This window comes from Phyllostomus hastatus, unplaced genomic scaffold (assembly GCF_019186645.2).
Source record: "Phyllostomus hastatus isolate PE091 unplaced genomic scaffold, TTU_PhHast_1.1 phas_contig_86, whole genome shotgun sequence".
Taxonomy (NCBI): domain Eukaryota; kingdom Metazoa; phylum Chordata; class Mammalia; order Chiroptera; family Phyllostomidae; genus Phyllostomus; species Phyllostomus hastatus.
Window position 1 is genome coordinate 72,458,796 of NW_025333977.1, and position 15,379 is coordinate 72,474,174.

At 35.1% G+C, this 15,379-nt stretch overlaps 1 pseudogene; it reads left to right on the forward strand.

Annotated features, from left to right (window-relative positions):
- Positions 1–11,156: 11,156 nt before the first annotated feature.
- On the forward strand, positions 11,157–11,652 carry LOC123827418 (annotated as a pseudogene).
- Positions 11,653–15,379: the final 3,727 nt, after the last annotated feature.

Sequence of the window (15,379 nt, forward strand, 5' to 3'; positions counted from 1 at the left end):
TTACAGGATGGTTGTCAGAGGGAAAGAAGACTGACATTGTCTGTAAGATATTCCAGTGCAACAATGTGGGTACAGGGACTGGAATCCCAGCAGTGGCTATTGGGGTTGTATTCCTATAGTCTCTTCAGCTCAAAACACCACGTTTTTGTCCACTGCTTGCTGAGGAACGTGAGGCTTTGTAAAAGAGATATTTCAGAGAGTGTTCTATTTCTAGACCTAGTACAGTAGGACAATCCCATTTCTCTCTTCAATCTCACTTCACTTGATTTGCTTCTTTGAGAATTATCCCCTACTAATGACACTCCCATTTAGTTGTGATAAATTTAAAGCAGTTCTCTTTAGTCCTGTGTTAAGTAGTTTAAGGCCACATCCTGGCTGAGAATTAAAGTACAGGTAATAGAGAAGTCTTTGCTGAGCATTTTCTAATTCTGATAGACTGTTTTTGAAATACCATTAGTTCTTCCAGTTTAAAAATCTTGGCTTTTGGTATCTGCCTGTGGTGAAATTTTCAAATACAGACTTACTTGTAATGAGCCTCATTGGTGATGCTCTTTGATATTTTTTCCCACAGACAGCTCTACCATATATCATATGAACCTTAGGACAGAACTAGAGGACACAGGTTTGCTTACCCAATTCCACTGTGGCCCTTTATTAAATTTGTTTCTGTAGTTGTAGGTCTACTTACGTGGAGCAGCTTTCACAAGTCACCACACACAAGTTTTTAATTTATTGCCTCTCAGCTCTAAATCCACTTATCATTGCAAAGGTTTGTCAGTCGATAGTGATGGAGATAAATAACAGGAAGAGAGCCCTTCATTCATTAGTGATATTGATATTTTCTTGGCAGCCTCCTGCAGCACATTAGATAGCATCAGGGTTCACTCCTGCAGTGCTGATGGTTTTCTAGTACCTGGCTCTGCAGCACAAGGGGCTTCATCAGCACCTGTCTCCTGCACTGTGTGGCACAGTAGTTTCTACAGCACCCGGCTCCTTCAGCACCAAGCTTCTAAGTACACAGCAGCCAGCTGCACGCAGGTCCCAGCAGTTTCCCAGATCCCTGCTCCAGCACATCCAAGGAGTGCCTTGGATGTGACATGACTTTCTGTAGCAACCTGGAGAGCAATTTCAAGTACTGGTGTGACAACATGGATGCTTCTCTGCCATCCAGTGATGAATGGCCATTCACTTACTTGCCAGCAAGGTCTGAATCACAGTCCAAAGAGACTCTTCTTTAGGTGCTCTATCTTAGCTCAAAGGGTACTGCTACACCTCATATATGCTATGCTTATATTTGTTAGAATTCTCACTATTTCTTCCTTGGCATAATGGTAAATTTATGTTAACTTAGCTATTTTGGGGGCAAACACTGCTTCAGCTGTTGCTGTAAAAGTGTTTTTAAAGATAATTAACACACAATTAGTGGATTTTAAGTAGACAAGATTGGTCTTCAGAATGTGGGTGGGCCTTGTTAAATCAGTTGAAGGCTCTAGGAGGTGAAGATTGAGGTTCTTGAACAATAAGGAATTCTGAATATTCAGTCTTTGGACTTAACACTGAAACATCAATGCTTACAAGAACCTCCAGCCTTTGGAGAGTCCTACAGATTTTATGTTTGGAATTCCTCACAGTCTGATGAGCCACTTCTTTAAAACAAATCTTCCAGGGATTTTTCTCTCTATATTCTATTTATTTTGTTTCTCTGGAGAGCTCTAACACACACTAACCAATATTTCATTAATTAAATCCCTTGTTAGATTCATTTTTTTCCAATTATACTTTTCACATGCACACGACTGTATGGTTTCTGTCCCCTGACAGGCCCCAACTAGTCTGATGCTCTTGCCAACATACTGACGTCCTAGAGGTCTGTCTGCAGGAGAAGTTTCCAGTGGTCAGGTTGGAGTCCTGAAATGTAACTTTCAGTATCAGCAGGTGGTTCCCATGTTTATTCTGTGTCCATTAAGTTTTTCCAAGGTTCTGGTCATCTTGATTTGAGGTAAAGTGAGTGGCTACAAGCAGGAAAAAAAAAAGCAAACAAAGCAAAGCAAACTCATTACCTAAAATAATCAGGGGTACACATATACTTTAAAAATAGAATTGGAGTTAAATGGCTATTTATTGGGTATATATCATTTTCCTGATTTTCATTGTGACTATTTTTGGAAGAAAAAAGGAAAGATAAAGAACAGCTGTAATTCTCTAATTAGAGAGGTAATCATGTAGTCATATAGATAAATAGAATCATCAAAAGTGGTAGAGCAATAGAAGAACAGCTCATAATTAGAGATAAATAAAGAAGAGCACACAATTGGAAATAAACAGGTAATTCCATAGGAAAAGCAACTCTGAGTTGCCTCATCCTTTCCTACCCTTATAGTTACCTGGGAAACATTCCTTTTTTTTTTCCTGAAATCGCCTGTCTTAAAGTACTACATGCAAATATTCATTATGTTTGGCACTTGATAACATAAAACAATATTTCAAATAAATTCAGTTCTCTCCAATTATACATGCATTACACTAATCCTTCAATTGTTAGCCTTAGCTAATTCTCCGTCATGTTGCTATGGGGTTAATGCAATAGTTTCCTAATGTCTTCCTAGATTCTATTATTGCCTCCTTCATTCTAATTAATTTATATAATTGTTCCAAGTGATATTTAAAAATGTCGGTAGTATCATGAAACTTTCCAACTTTAAACTCACTTATAACTGACTACCTGTACTTTGAAAACAGAAACTAAATTATTTAATATGAACTAGAACAAAAACAAAAATAACATTGTTTTTCTTCAACCAAGAACTTTGCTAAGTATCCTGTATGTATTAAATAATTATTTTTCAACAACATTGTGCTTAATATTCTATAAATATTGTTATTCCATAAATGAATGCATATTAGGAAGATGAAGATTGAGCAATTTGCCCATACAACCAATGACTGCTGCTATAAAATTTAGACACAATCTAGTTGCAACTTGACCATATGAATCTGTTTGTTTTCCCTAGATTGTTGCTCAGCATAATTCTTCAACGGCATCTACCTCAGCTCTCCCACTTAGTCACTATGTTCTAACTGCATTGGTATTTTTAAGGTTTCTACAATATATCAAACTCCTTTGCTTTTCAGCTCTTCCCACATGCTGTTTCATCTTCTTGGTATGCTTTTCTTCCCACTGTCCACATGATTATTTTGCTCAGGGCTAAATTAAAAGGTCACCCCTCTAGAAAATGACAGGATCACTGCCCAATCTAAAAAGGTCCTATATGCTACTCTCCCATAGGACCTGCATTTTTTTTATGTATCGTACATATTATTAAAAATGCATACTTTCTCCATTTGATTAATTTCTCTGTTCTCAAGTAAAGCATGTAAGGACAAGGAATGAATCTGTTTTGTTCACCAAAGGGTTTCCAGTGCCAAAGAATAACTAGTTTATGGATGACTGAACAAGTGAGGTACGGAAGCAGATCTCTTGGTAGGAACCGGAGGGGTTTCCATCTGGCAGTTTCCATTATTTCTAAATACAGGATCTCTTTCTCGGTGAGGAATGGAAAACAGTTGGATGTGTGAGAAACAGGAAAAGGGTTAATGCACTGTTACATAAGGTGAAGAATGAATATGTAATGTTAGCAATCTGTCCCAAGATATACTTGTTTTTTTTTTCTTTTAAATATCACTCATTTTTGGTGGTATGAGGAAAAAACAAGTTTATCCATATCTGGGGTTTGGGCTCATGGTTCAATGAAAAAGACAGACTTTAAGAAGCAACCCTGAACTGAGGACAGTCAGAACTGACACGGAATGTTAGGGGTGGAATGCAGGTTTTACGACAGGATGAGCCAAGGTTTTGGCTCTGTTTTGAAGCAGTTGTAGTTGGAGTGGCTGTGCAGACAAGCAGGAATGAGGGATGTTGTGGTAAGAGTGGGAAATCTGAGCTCAGGAAATCAGGGGAGCTCTATTGGAGCAGGTGGCGGAGGTGTGAGGGAGATGATCATTGGAGGCACTGAACTGACCAGTCAGAGTGTGTGGATGGTGGTCCATGTTGAGGCTGAAACCCCCAAGATAAAGAGAGAAGTTGAGGTGGTGATAAAATAATTTTATCAGTAAGTTGATGGAACAATGATTTCAAAGTCAACAGTCTCAGCTCTGAACGATGAGGATGAATTGTCCCTATTTTCATAGAGCTATATGACAAACAATCTTTGAGATACATATAATTTTATTTATGACAAAGAGATGGAAGGACTGATGTCAAGGACATAAGTAGTGTGGTTAATCAGAGGGTAAGAGTTATAGAGAACACAGTAGTAGATTTGGGGAGAGAAAGGAGAAAATGTGGTTTAGATTAGTATCATGAAAGGCATTGTACAGACAACAATAAAGCATGAAATGCTTAACAGTTCATGGAAGGGATAATCTCTCGTGCTTTGTTCATTTATCTAGAAAAACATATGATGGACAGGGTGAATTTTATCTTGATATCCGCTTGCAAGTTGGTGAACAACTGAACCCAACATAATATAGGTGTAATATAGAATGTAAAGAAGTTCTTACAGTTGTGGTGATACTGCTTTTCTTCACAGGCAGATATTAGGAGTGGCCATGCTGACATGTGGGTCTGCACTTCTAGAAGGGAGCAAAAGACAAATGGTTCGAAACACATTAGATTGGTAGTTAGTGTCATCAGTTACCCATTTACCATACCAGGAAGGGGCACACTCCCCTTGCCCTTTCTTATTACTTGCCCAGCTTAAAGTATATTTGTCCCCTAAAATATTCAAAGTTTTTCAAATATATTATTTCTTTTTTTAAAAGATTTTATTTATTTATTTTTAGAGAGGGAAGGGAAGGAGAGAGAGAGAGAGAGAGAGAGAGAGAGAGAGAGAGAGAGAGAGAGAGAGAGAGAGAGAGAAATAGAGAAACATCAATGTGCAATTGCTGGGGGCCACGGCCTGCAACCTAGGCATGTGCCCTGACTGGGAATCGAACCTGTGATGCCTGGTTTGCAGCCTCCGCTCAATCCACTGAGCTATGCCAGCCAGAGCTAAAATATATTATTTCAATAGGCTGAACAAAAAGTAATATTACTTTTCTGGTATGAAATATCGCAAATGTTTTTGTTTTATTTTCTATCAACAATAAATTTCAGCTCTTAGACAACAAAATAAGTTGTGCCTACAAAGCTATGGTCCTTTCTCACTCTCCTGTTTATTTTTCTCTATAGCTAATCTCTGCCAAATTACACCTTATAGTGAATTCACCTTTACTATCACTTAAACCTCAATCCAAGTTCTTAAAGTCCTTTTCTGGCATCCAAAAGAAGGAAGTTCCTATCAAATGTACCATGTTGTGATTGGACTAGGACAATTACTGCTGTGGCCAGATTTTTACTTCTTTTTCTTTGTAGTTTGTACAGAACATTATCTTTTATCTTCTGTCCAAATATTAAATAAGTATGTTTAATAATCAGTGCAACTAAATAATGTTATAACTACTTCAAGAAATATATGAGGAGTGTGTACTATCATTTGATGGAAATAATATAGGACAAGTATTCTTTTATTTTCTGCTTGGAAGTGATTCCAATAAATCCAAATTTACCAACAACACATAAAGTATAATATAGTAATGTTTGATATGTTTTAAATTATTGGTGAATATTCTGAATTCTCAGAGGCAAGAATTTAAAAATGTAAACCAATTATGTATGTTTTATTAATTATCTAATCTCCTTATATATTTATCTCTATACCTATCAAGTATTAAAAAAACATTGTGTTAATAATATTTACATAGAAGATACATTTTGGTATAATCCACTTCTGCTAAAATTAATTTAAAGGAAAGTTTTCTACTCAAAATCAAATAATCTAGATTAGCACATTTTCAGACATGTATACAACATAAATGAAGAAAATAGAGCTTATTATTTGTTTCTAATTTGTCTTTAGAATTTAGATCTACGAGAATAAATAATGACGACTCATTTTTCTAGACATAGGGAAGCAGTCACTCAGAGTAGACACTGAATGTTGAAAGGTACATGCTGGAAAATGAATACTTAAATTATATATAATAAATTCAAGTTACTTAGCTCCTATCTGGAATGACTAATACTGGAACTTTCCCAAAGAAATTTGAGAAAATATCTTTAACTTTGTACTGTCCTTCTAATTTCTAATTGTTTAATACCTAGGTTTAGTCTGTGAGGTAGTGATTCCACTTACCAGAACCATAAAAAACAAGGGCACTATGTAATCTCTTAACTTGCTGTTTTTCCAGATCATTATTTGAATGCTGCATTATGATGACCACATGATTTGACTTGTAATCATACTTCTTATTAGTAATTACTTTAGGTCAATGATAACATGAATGATAGAGTAAGGACATTTGGTTAACACCTTGATTATACTATGATACAGTCTTTTGCCAATTTCTATATAGTGGTTTCTTCTTAAGTTTTAAAACTGTGAACCATTCTAATCAGTGTGAGGAAACCTCGCACCATTCCACTTCATCACACCCAGGATGTGAAGTGAACGATCCCTTTGTTCAGTATATTCTCACTGTATAAATGACCCACATTTGTAGTCATCTAGTAGCTGCCTTGCTTTCCAGATTGATTGGCACAGAATTGCAGTGATATGTTTGTGTTCCAGTGACCCTTATAGTAGCTTAAGGCTATGTCACAATGCCTGCATTACTCACCTCATGTCATCTCATCAAGTAGGCATTGCTTTGTCACACCTCATCACAAAGAAGTGTGACCATAGTACAATAAAATATTTTGAGAGACAGACCACATTGCCATATGTTTTATTACAATATATTGTCATAGTTATTCTATTTTATTATTAGCCATCATTGTTAATCTTTTATTGTGTTTAATTTATAAATTAAACTTTATCATAGGTAAGCATATACAAAAAACACAGTAAATATAGGCTTCAGTAGTATTCTATGTTTCAGGCATCCACTGGTGGGATGGGTGGCTTTGGAATGTATCCCCAGTGGAAAGGGGCTGCTACTGTAATCTTGAAATGCTTCCTAAAAAAGAAATTAGAACATCTACCTCAAAACACTGCTGAGTGTATTGAAATAAGGAAATGTAAGTGAAACCAGAATGTGAATTGATTTGATAAGAAGACATCGAATCTTACTAATAATGGCACAGGTATTGGGAACGCATTTTGTTGACAGTCAGTGTTATTGCTCAGGTACAAACCTTACTTCACTGTGAAAAAGGAAGTAACCATATTTATTTTACTTGTACCAACATTTTAGAAGAAACATTCCAATGGTCTTTAAAGACTGTCAAATAAAAGTGTCTATTTACACTGAAATTAAACTAAATGGAGGACTTCTGGCCTCCACTCAGGATGTAAAAAGGTAAAAGAGCTTTATTTATACCCACATGACAAAAAATACGCCAGATAATCTGAAAACTGATAATTTTCTTGAACTGTCCCCAGAGAGCTGAGTACCCAGCACTCTGATATTCTTTTATCCCATCAAAAAATTAGGATTGCAGACAATTCTATAGAACAAAGTTGGAACTCACAGTACAAAATTTAAAGGCATACTATAAAGCTCCAGGAATAAGCAGTGTGGTTTTAGCAAAAGGAAAGTTGAATAGATCAATGGAACAGAATGGAGAAGTCATAAAATTCCTCACACAAATACAGTCAACTTATTTTTGACAATGTTTTAAAGGTAATTCCGTGAGCCCTGACAGCTGTGGCTCCGTTGGTTGGGTGTCATCCCGCAAAGCACAAGGTCACTGGTTCAACTCCGTTTCGGGGCATATGCCTGGGTTGTGGGTTCAGTCCCTTGTCTAGGTGTGTATGAGTGGCAGCCAATTGATGTTTCTCTCTCACATTGATGTTTCTCTCCCTCTTATTCTCCCTCCATTCCCCCATCTCTAAAAATAAATCAATACATAATGTTTTTTTAAAAAATAAAATTAATCTAGTGAGAAAAGATGACAGTTTTTTCAACAAATATTGCTGGAGGACCTGCATGTTCATATGTTAAAAGAAGAATTGAATGTCCAAATGCAATTAAAAAAAGAAACAAACAAACCTCAACCCATACTTCATGCCTTATACAAAAGTTAACTCAAAATAGATAAAAAACCTTAGTGTAAAATATAAATTTAAATCTTCTGTTAGAAGATATATTTAAAAATCTCTATGACCTCAGATTGATGATGAGTTCCTGGGTACAATACCAAGGGAACAATCTGTGAAAAAATAAATTAATTAACATCATCAAAATTAAAATATTTTCACTTAGTATAATACTCTCTATGTCCATCCATGATGTCACAAAAATAAGATTTCATTCTTTTTATGACTAAGTAGTATTCTGTTGTGTAAATATCCCACCACCTTCTTATCCACTCTTCTCTTGGTGGGCATTTGGATTACCTCCATATATTGACTATTGTAAATAACGCTATGATGAACATGGGGGTGAGTGTCATCTTTCGAATTAGTGTTTTGGGTTTCTTTGGGCACAGACCCAGAAGTGGGATCACTGGGAGATAAGACAGTTCCATTTTTTTTTAATTTTTCAGGAACCTCCACACTGCTTTCCATAGTGGCTGCACCAGTCTGCATTCCCACCAACAGTGCTAAGGTTCCCCTTTCTCCATGTCTTTGACAGCACTTGTTGTTTGTTGATTTATTGATGATGGCCATTCTGTCAGCTGTAAGGTAAGTCAGTGCTAAGTGAAGTAAGTCAAAAAGAAACAGGCAAATTCCCTGTAATTTCACTTCTATGTGGAATCTGAAAAACAAAATAAACAAACAAAATAGAAACAGAGTCATAGAGAACAGATTGACAGTCAATGGAAGGGAGGAGAATTGGGGATTGAGTGAAAAAGGTGAAAGGATTAAGAAGTACAGACTGGTAGTTACAGAATAGTCACAGAGATGTAACTTATAGGATAGGGATACAGTCAATAACGTTGTAATAACTATGTATGGGTTCAGGTGGGTGCTTGAAATTCCAGATAGATCACTCTGTAAAGGACATGATTGTCTAATGCTAAACCCCTGAATCTAATACAGAATAATATTGAATATGAACTGTAGTTAAAAAAGAAAAAATAAAATATAAAATGACAAAAAACATTAATATATGTTTCTTTGTGAAAGATATTGTTAAGAGAATAAAAAGCCAAGCCACAGACTGGTGAAAAAAATTGTACATTACATATCTGATAAAGTATGTTTTCCAGAATATATAAAGAACACTTATAATTAACAATAAAAAACTGAACAATATTAGTTGTAAATGGGCAAAATATGAAAACAGATTCTTCACACAAGATGCTTTAAAGATTTAAATAGACATAGTAAAATGTTTTCAATATATTTCTCATTAGGGTAATAAAATAAAAACCACAGTGAGATATCATTCCATATCTTTTAAAATAACTCAAATCAACTTCAGTTGGTAACACCAAGTTTTGAGAATGCACAGCACCTGGAACTTACATACTGTGCAATCTGGATCAGTCACTTAGATAAACAGGTTCGAAATTTTATATAAAGTTAAACAAACACTTTTCATGTAAACCAACATCCCATTCACAGAAATTTACCCAAAGAAAATGAAAACTTATGTTTTTAAAATAGTGACATGAAAATGTTTATAGAGCTTTTATTCATAATGGTCCTAAATTGGAAAGAACCCAAATGTCTCTCAGTAAGAAAAGATAAACTGTGGTTCATCTGTACAAAGAATTCTACTCAGCAATGAAAATGTTTTGAAATAATCTATTAATTTAAGCAATGATATTAATTAAATTTAAATTAATTATATAAGTGTAAAATTTATTACATAAAAATTTATGACATATATTAAAATTTAAATTCATTAAAAATTTAAGACAAATTTATATGATTTGTATGTCAATTTATATGTCATATATATGACATATATGATTCCATTTATGTGATATTTAGTGAAGGCAAAATGATAGGTATCAGCAGTTTTAAAGCCTGGGATAGGGTGAATGATTGAAGTACACAGTGACACAGAATTTTGGAATTGATAAAACTGTTTTATATTTTTACTATGGTAATAGTCACAAACATTATAGGTTTGTCAATGCTCACAGATTTATACACAAAAATTGTACTGTATGTAAATTATGTGGCCCTAATTTTAAAAAGGATAAAAATAGAAATGTAATGCTTCTATGTAAATAGTGGGTACTCTACATATAATATTGTATTTTTTAAAGATTTTATTTATTTATTTTTAGAAAGAGAGGAAGGGAGGGAGAGGAGGGAGACATCAATGTGTAGTTGCCTCTCTCATGCACCCCCTAATGGGGACCTGGCCTGCAACCCAGGCATATGCCCTGACTGGGAATCCAACCTGTGACCCTTTGGTTTGCAAGCTGGCACTCAATTCACTGAAACACACCAACCAGAGTTCTACATGTAATATTTTATTTATTATAAGTCAATTAAAACTAGATCTGCCTGAGAGGTAATGAAAGTATAAAACATAAATAATATACTATTTTTTAAGATTTTATTTATTTTTTTTTAGAGAGGGAAAGGAGGAAGAGAGAGAGAGAGAGAGAGAGAAACATCAATGTGTGGTTGCTGGGGGTTATGGCCTGAAACCCAGGCATATACCCTGGCTGGGAATCGAACCTGCGACATTTTGATTTGCAGCCCACGCTCAGTCCACTGAGCTACGCCAGCTAGGGCTTAATATACTATTTTTATACAATAAAAACAAAAACCACAACCAAGCCATATCTTTGGTTTGTGAAAAATTAAAGACAATGATATTTAGTCTGGCACAGACAATATGATGTCACCTCATTTGTCTGTTAAATAAGTTCATTTAGCACTCCTTTTAAATATGTGTCATTCATGGATACAAGAAAAGATCGATATGCCCGAATAAAGGAGGAGATGGAAGCAGAAAGGGACAAGAGGAAAAACTAAAGAGGGAAGAAATAGAATCAAAATATGAGGGAGAGGAAAAACAAGAGGGTGAATTTTAATGTCAAATTACATGGGCACATTTTCAGAATGCAAATATTAGAAATTGAACACAATGTACAATTAAAGAAATATAACTAAATGCTGCCATGTTTCCAAAAGCAGTGAACACAAATGTTAACAATCACAAAAGAAAGAGGTCACTCTCTCTTGCTCAGTGCTGCCTGCAAAAGTGGCAGCCACCTTCTACTCAGCACCGTGGTTGTCCTCAGACCCCTCATGAAACCCAAGTTTGTGGAAAAGAAAACCAAGAAGTTCATTTGACACCAGTCAGACCAATAGGTCAAAATTAAGCAGAACTGGAGGAAAGCCAGAGGCATTGACAAGAGGTTGTGCAGAAGATTCAAGGGCCAGATCTTAATGCCCAACACAGGTTAAGGGAACAACAAGAAAACAAAGGACACACTGCCCAGTGGCTATTGGAAATTCCTGGTGCTCAACGTCAAGGAGCTTGAAGTGCTTGCTGCTGATGTGCAGCAAATCTTACTGTGCTGAGGTTGCTCACAACGTCTCCTCAAAGAGCTGCAAAGCCATTGTGGAAAGAGCAGCCCAGCTGGCCATCAGCATCACTGATCCCAATGACAGGCTGCACAGCAAAGAAAAACAATAGCCAGATTGTGTGCACATTGTATTTGTGTTAATAACACCATAACATTCTGCCATCTGGCTTTTCTGCCTTTGGGAGTGGAGTGGGGAAGAAGGAGGTAGATTTTTTACCCTCACTTTAGCCTAAATTTCTACAAAAAGGATGATGACATAACCTGTACAAAAATATATATTTTATAACATCTGTCACATGGGTGCAAATTCTGGGCACAATTCTGTACATCTAAAGTTTGAGGTTGTTCACTAATAATTATCCCAGAACTTTGATCATTAAAATGGAAAAAGAAAAATATTACTATGCATAATGTTCAGCAATATTTTATGTTTTTGAGAGAAAAGCACCTCCCAAAGGTATTTATGTCTTGCCAATGATTGAATTGAAAACACCCTATCCCCTGGTGTAGAAAAGCAGCAAACACATCCTGGATTATTCTACAAAAGATTATACTTTTTCCTGTTTTATTTTTAAGAATCAGATACCTGAAAGAAACAAAGGTTTTTTATGCTTTTTTTCCTGTATATTGCGGACAGAAACCTACCCAGGTTACACCCATTAACATGTGCTGTGTGTTCTTCTGACAAATAATAAAGAGAATGTGCCTTAATTCATTTTTAGTAAACAAATTGTGAGTCTTGGGTTCTTTCTGTTTCCTCAGCAGCTGTGTGGATTCTTGCTATGTTGATTCTAAAATACTTGGAAATCAACTTCTATCATTTCATTTTTGTGTAGGATAGTGATACAAAGAAATTATGTATCTTTTTTGAATTTTATTTATCTTTACTTTTTTAATTAAAAATTTGATAAATAATTTGTGCTACTAAATAAAAGGTTACCAATAGAGACTTATTCCCCATCTGTCAAAATATGTCTATTTTAACCTGTATATGTGGAGGGAATGAATGCCCTATCCCTGTGCTCTGACTCAAAGGAATAGAATCTACTGCTGAAATTGTGAGGCCAGATGGAAAGAGAAGGGTGTTATAGGGAGGTGGAGAAGGCAGAATGTCAGTAATCTCTCACATTACTTCTCAAACTCCAGGATGCCTAAGGAATGAACTGGAGTGTGTCAGTGCAGCAATAATATGTGAGCTCAAGAGAACATCAATAAAATGATTCTGTGGCAAGCTGGCTGGCGGGTTCAACAAGGGGCAAATCTGCATGTTTGCCCTCCTTTTATCTGACTCAGATTCAGTAATCCCCCTCTGTCTTTGAACCAGATGGAAAGAGCCTTGATTTTTCACACACAACTATTGAGAGGCTACAGGGACCTGGCGTTCATTATTTCCTAGGAGCTGGGTTGACTTTCTGCAGACCCACCAGAGGACAAGCCTGCTGAGGCAGCACATCATTGAAGGATACTAGTCCCTTTTGTGGGCTGAAAAAAAATTCTTCAAAGATTCAAATTGAGATTTTCCTTATGGTGAATTTATACATGGTATTGTCAATGGAGTTTAATTTTCATAGAATTTAATAATGTTCTGGATTTATACTTTTAAATTTATTGTTGTAATCCCAGTAGACTTGCCAAGACACTCTTATTTCCCAATCTCTTCTTCCTTGGATCTATGAGCCATGTTTCTGGATCCTGCATTTTCTATTACTCACTTTCTCGATGTCCATCTTGGGAAAGTTATTTAATTTCTCCAAGTCTGAAATTTCTTATATGTGCTGTGATCATACCTACTTCATGCAGAGTTGTGAAAATATATTGATGTAATGAAATAAATATATAGTTCTTTGCGTCATGGCAAATGCGTATTTGATACCTAGTACATTATAACTATTACAATTATGTCTTAATTCTTTCTGGCATTCTGCCCCCACCAAAGTACCTAACATACAGTAGAACCTGGTTTAATGTGGACTGAGTGAATGAACAAGTCTTTGTTATATCTCTCCCAACAGGTAAGTCTTACATAATTTCTAAAAACTAGTTTTCTTACATGGCTAACATTTTATATGTGTGATGAATTCTAAGCAAAATGATCCTTTGACAGCCTTTAAGAGCATGAACTTGTTTCAAAATTATTTCTATTATAACAGTACAGTAGTTTTATTAGACATTATATTATATAATTACTTATCTTGAAAAGAATTCCAAAAGAGTTGAATTCTTTTTGCAAAAGATAATAAACAGCACAGGAAAGTATACTATAAATATGTGTGAGTGAGTGTATATGCTCATGTGTTCTGTTTGCACAATATCTACATGACCTGGATTAAATATTATTTTTGTAATTTCTTCCTTGGAAATTGCTAAAGGTCATTTTTATCATCTTATTTAAATGTGAATTTTTGGGATTTTTCATTGTGTGTTTGCTTTGGCTGACTGTCCAGCTTTCTTTCTATCATTTTTTAAAGCTGATTTGGCATCAGCTCATGTATTATGCTCAGCAAATTAGCTCTGTTGATGTATGCATTTGCAGTTCTGTGTGTGCACTTGAATGCTACTTTAACACAGGAATCTATGCCGTATTCCTTTTAAACAAAAAATATTCTTTATTTTTTACAATCTATTAGGCTTTAGCCTATTTCTCTTTGTTTGAAAATGTAACTCCCAACTAATTAATTTTTGTTTTGTTTTTCTGGTTTGAAACATAAAGAAATATGTATTGATGAAACCACAATTCAGAACATTTATTTTTCATTCTCTTATTTCTTCTAGTTGATGCCATTATATAATTACTAAAATTGTAACAAAAATATAACATTTTCATTTTATGTTCTATTCAGAAATATTTAATTTCTAGAATATATATTATTAATTATAACATAAAACACTAATATATTTAGTATTATGACCTTTACAAAAGGACATGAGATAAAATTATATTTAAATTGTGATGGAGATAACCTTTCTAATCATTCATACTGACTGTCCATCCAGGAACTTTAAAAAATATATTAAATTAAAAAACCTAATTTAAAGTATATGAAAAATCTAAATTTTATTTCTAGGACTGTAACAGCTTTTTTAAAGATTATGCACTCAGAAAAGTCTTACTCTCTGTCTTCAATCTTATTCTACAAGAAAGGATATGGACAGAAGGTAAAAATGTTATTGTTGCCATCTCCATTTGCTAGACAGGCTTCACTCATCTTGCATTAAGAGAGGTACACAAATTAGGCGTGATTGTGGTGTGTTAGTCGTACAACTAGTACTTTCTAAATCTACTCACAAGAGCCAACCACCTGCTGTTCTTAGTCACATCCGATCTACAAAGCACAAAATTTATATGAGGTAAATTCCTTTTGTCATTTATTGTTCACAGCACAAGAGAAAAGCTTGCATGTGGCTGTAATTTTTAATTCCAAAAGAATTTCTTCAGAGTTTAGCCTAGATTAATGCCCACATGTCATTAAGTGTTTCTATACCTTTCTGTTAAAGACTGGAGCTCTTATTAAACCCCAAACTGATGAAATGTTCAGGTAACATTTTGAAGTAGTACAAAGAGGCAATCCGTGCTTTAAAACTACTGCTTTGTTTTGCAGCAGAAAAATAGAACTTCTGTGTGGGATACTAACTGGAAAGTTTAATGACAGGTTGTCTGTAGTACTGTCTGCCTAAAAAATGGCCATTGTGGATAGTCTTATTCTTTGTGAGGAGGGAAGAGGCCATTATGGTAGCCAAGGCAGGTAATCCTTTTGTCAATAGCAGGAAATGAAACAAATGGAAGACTCTTCATCAGTTTAGCTATTACCCCAGAATAAAACCAAGGACATCAGAAAC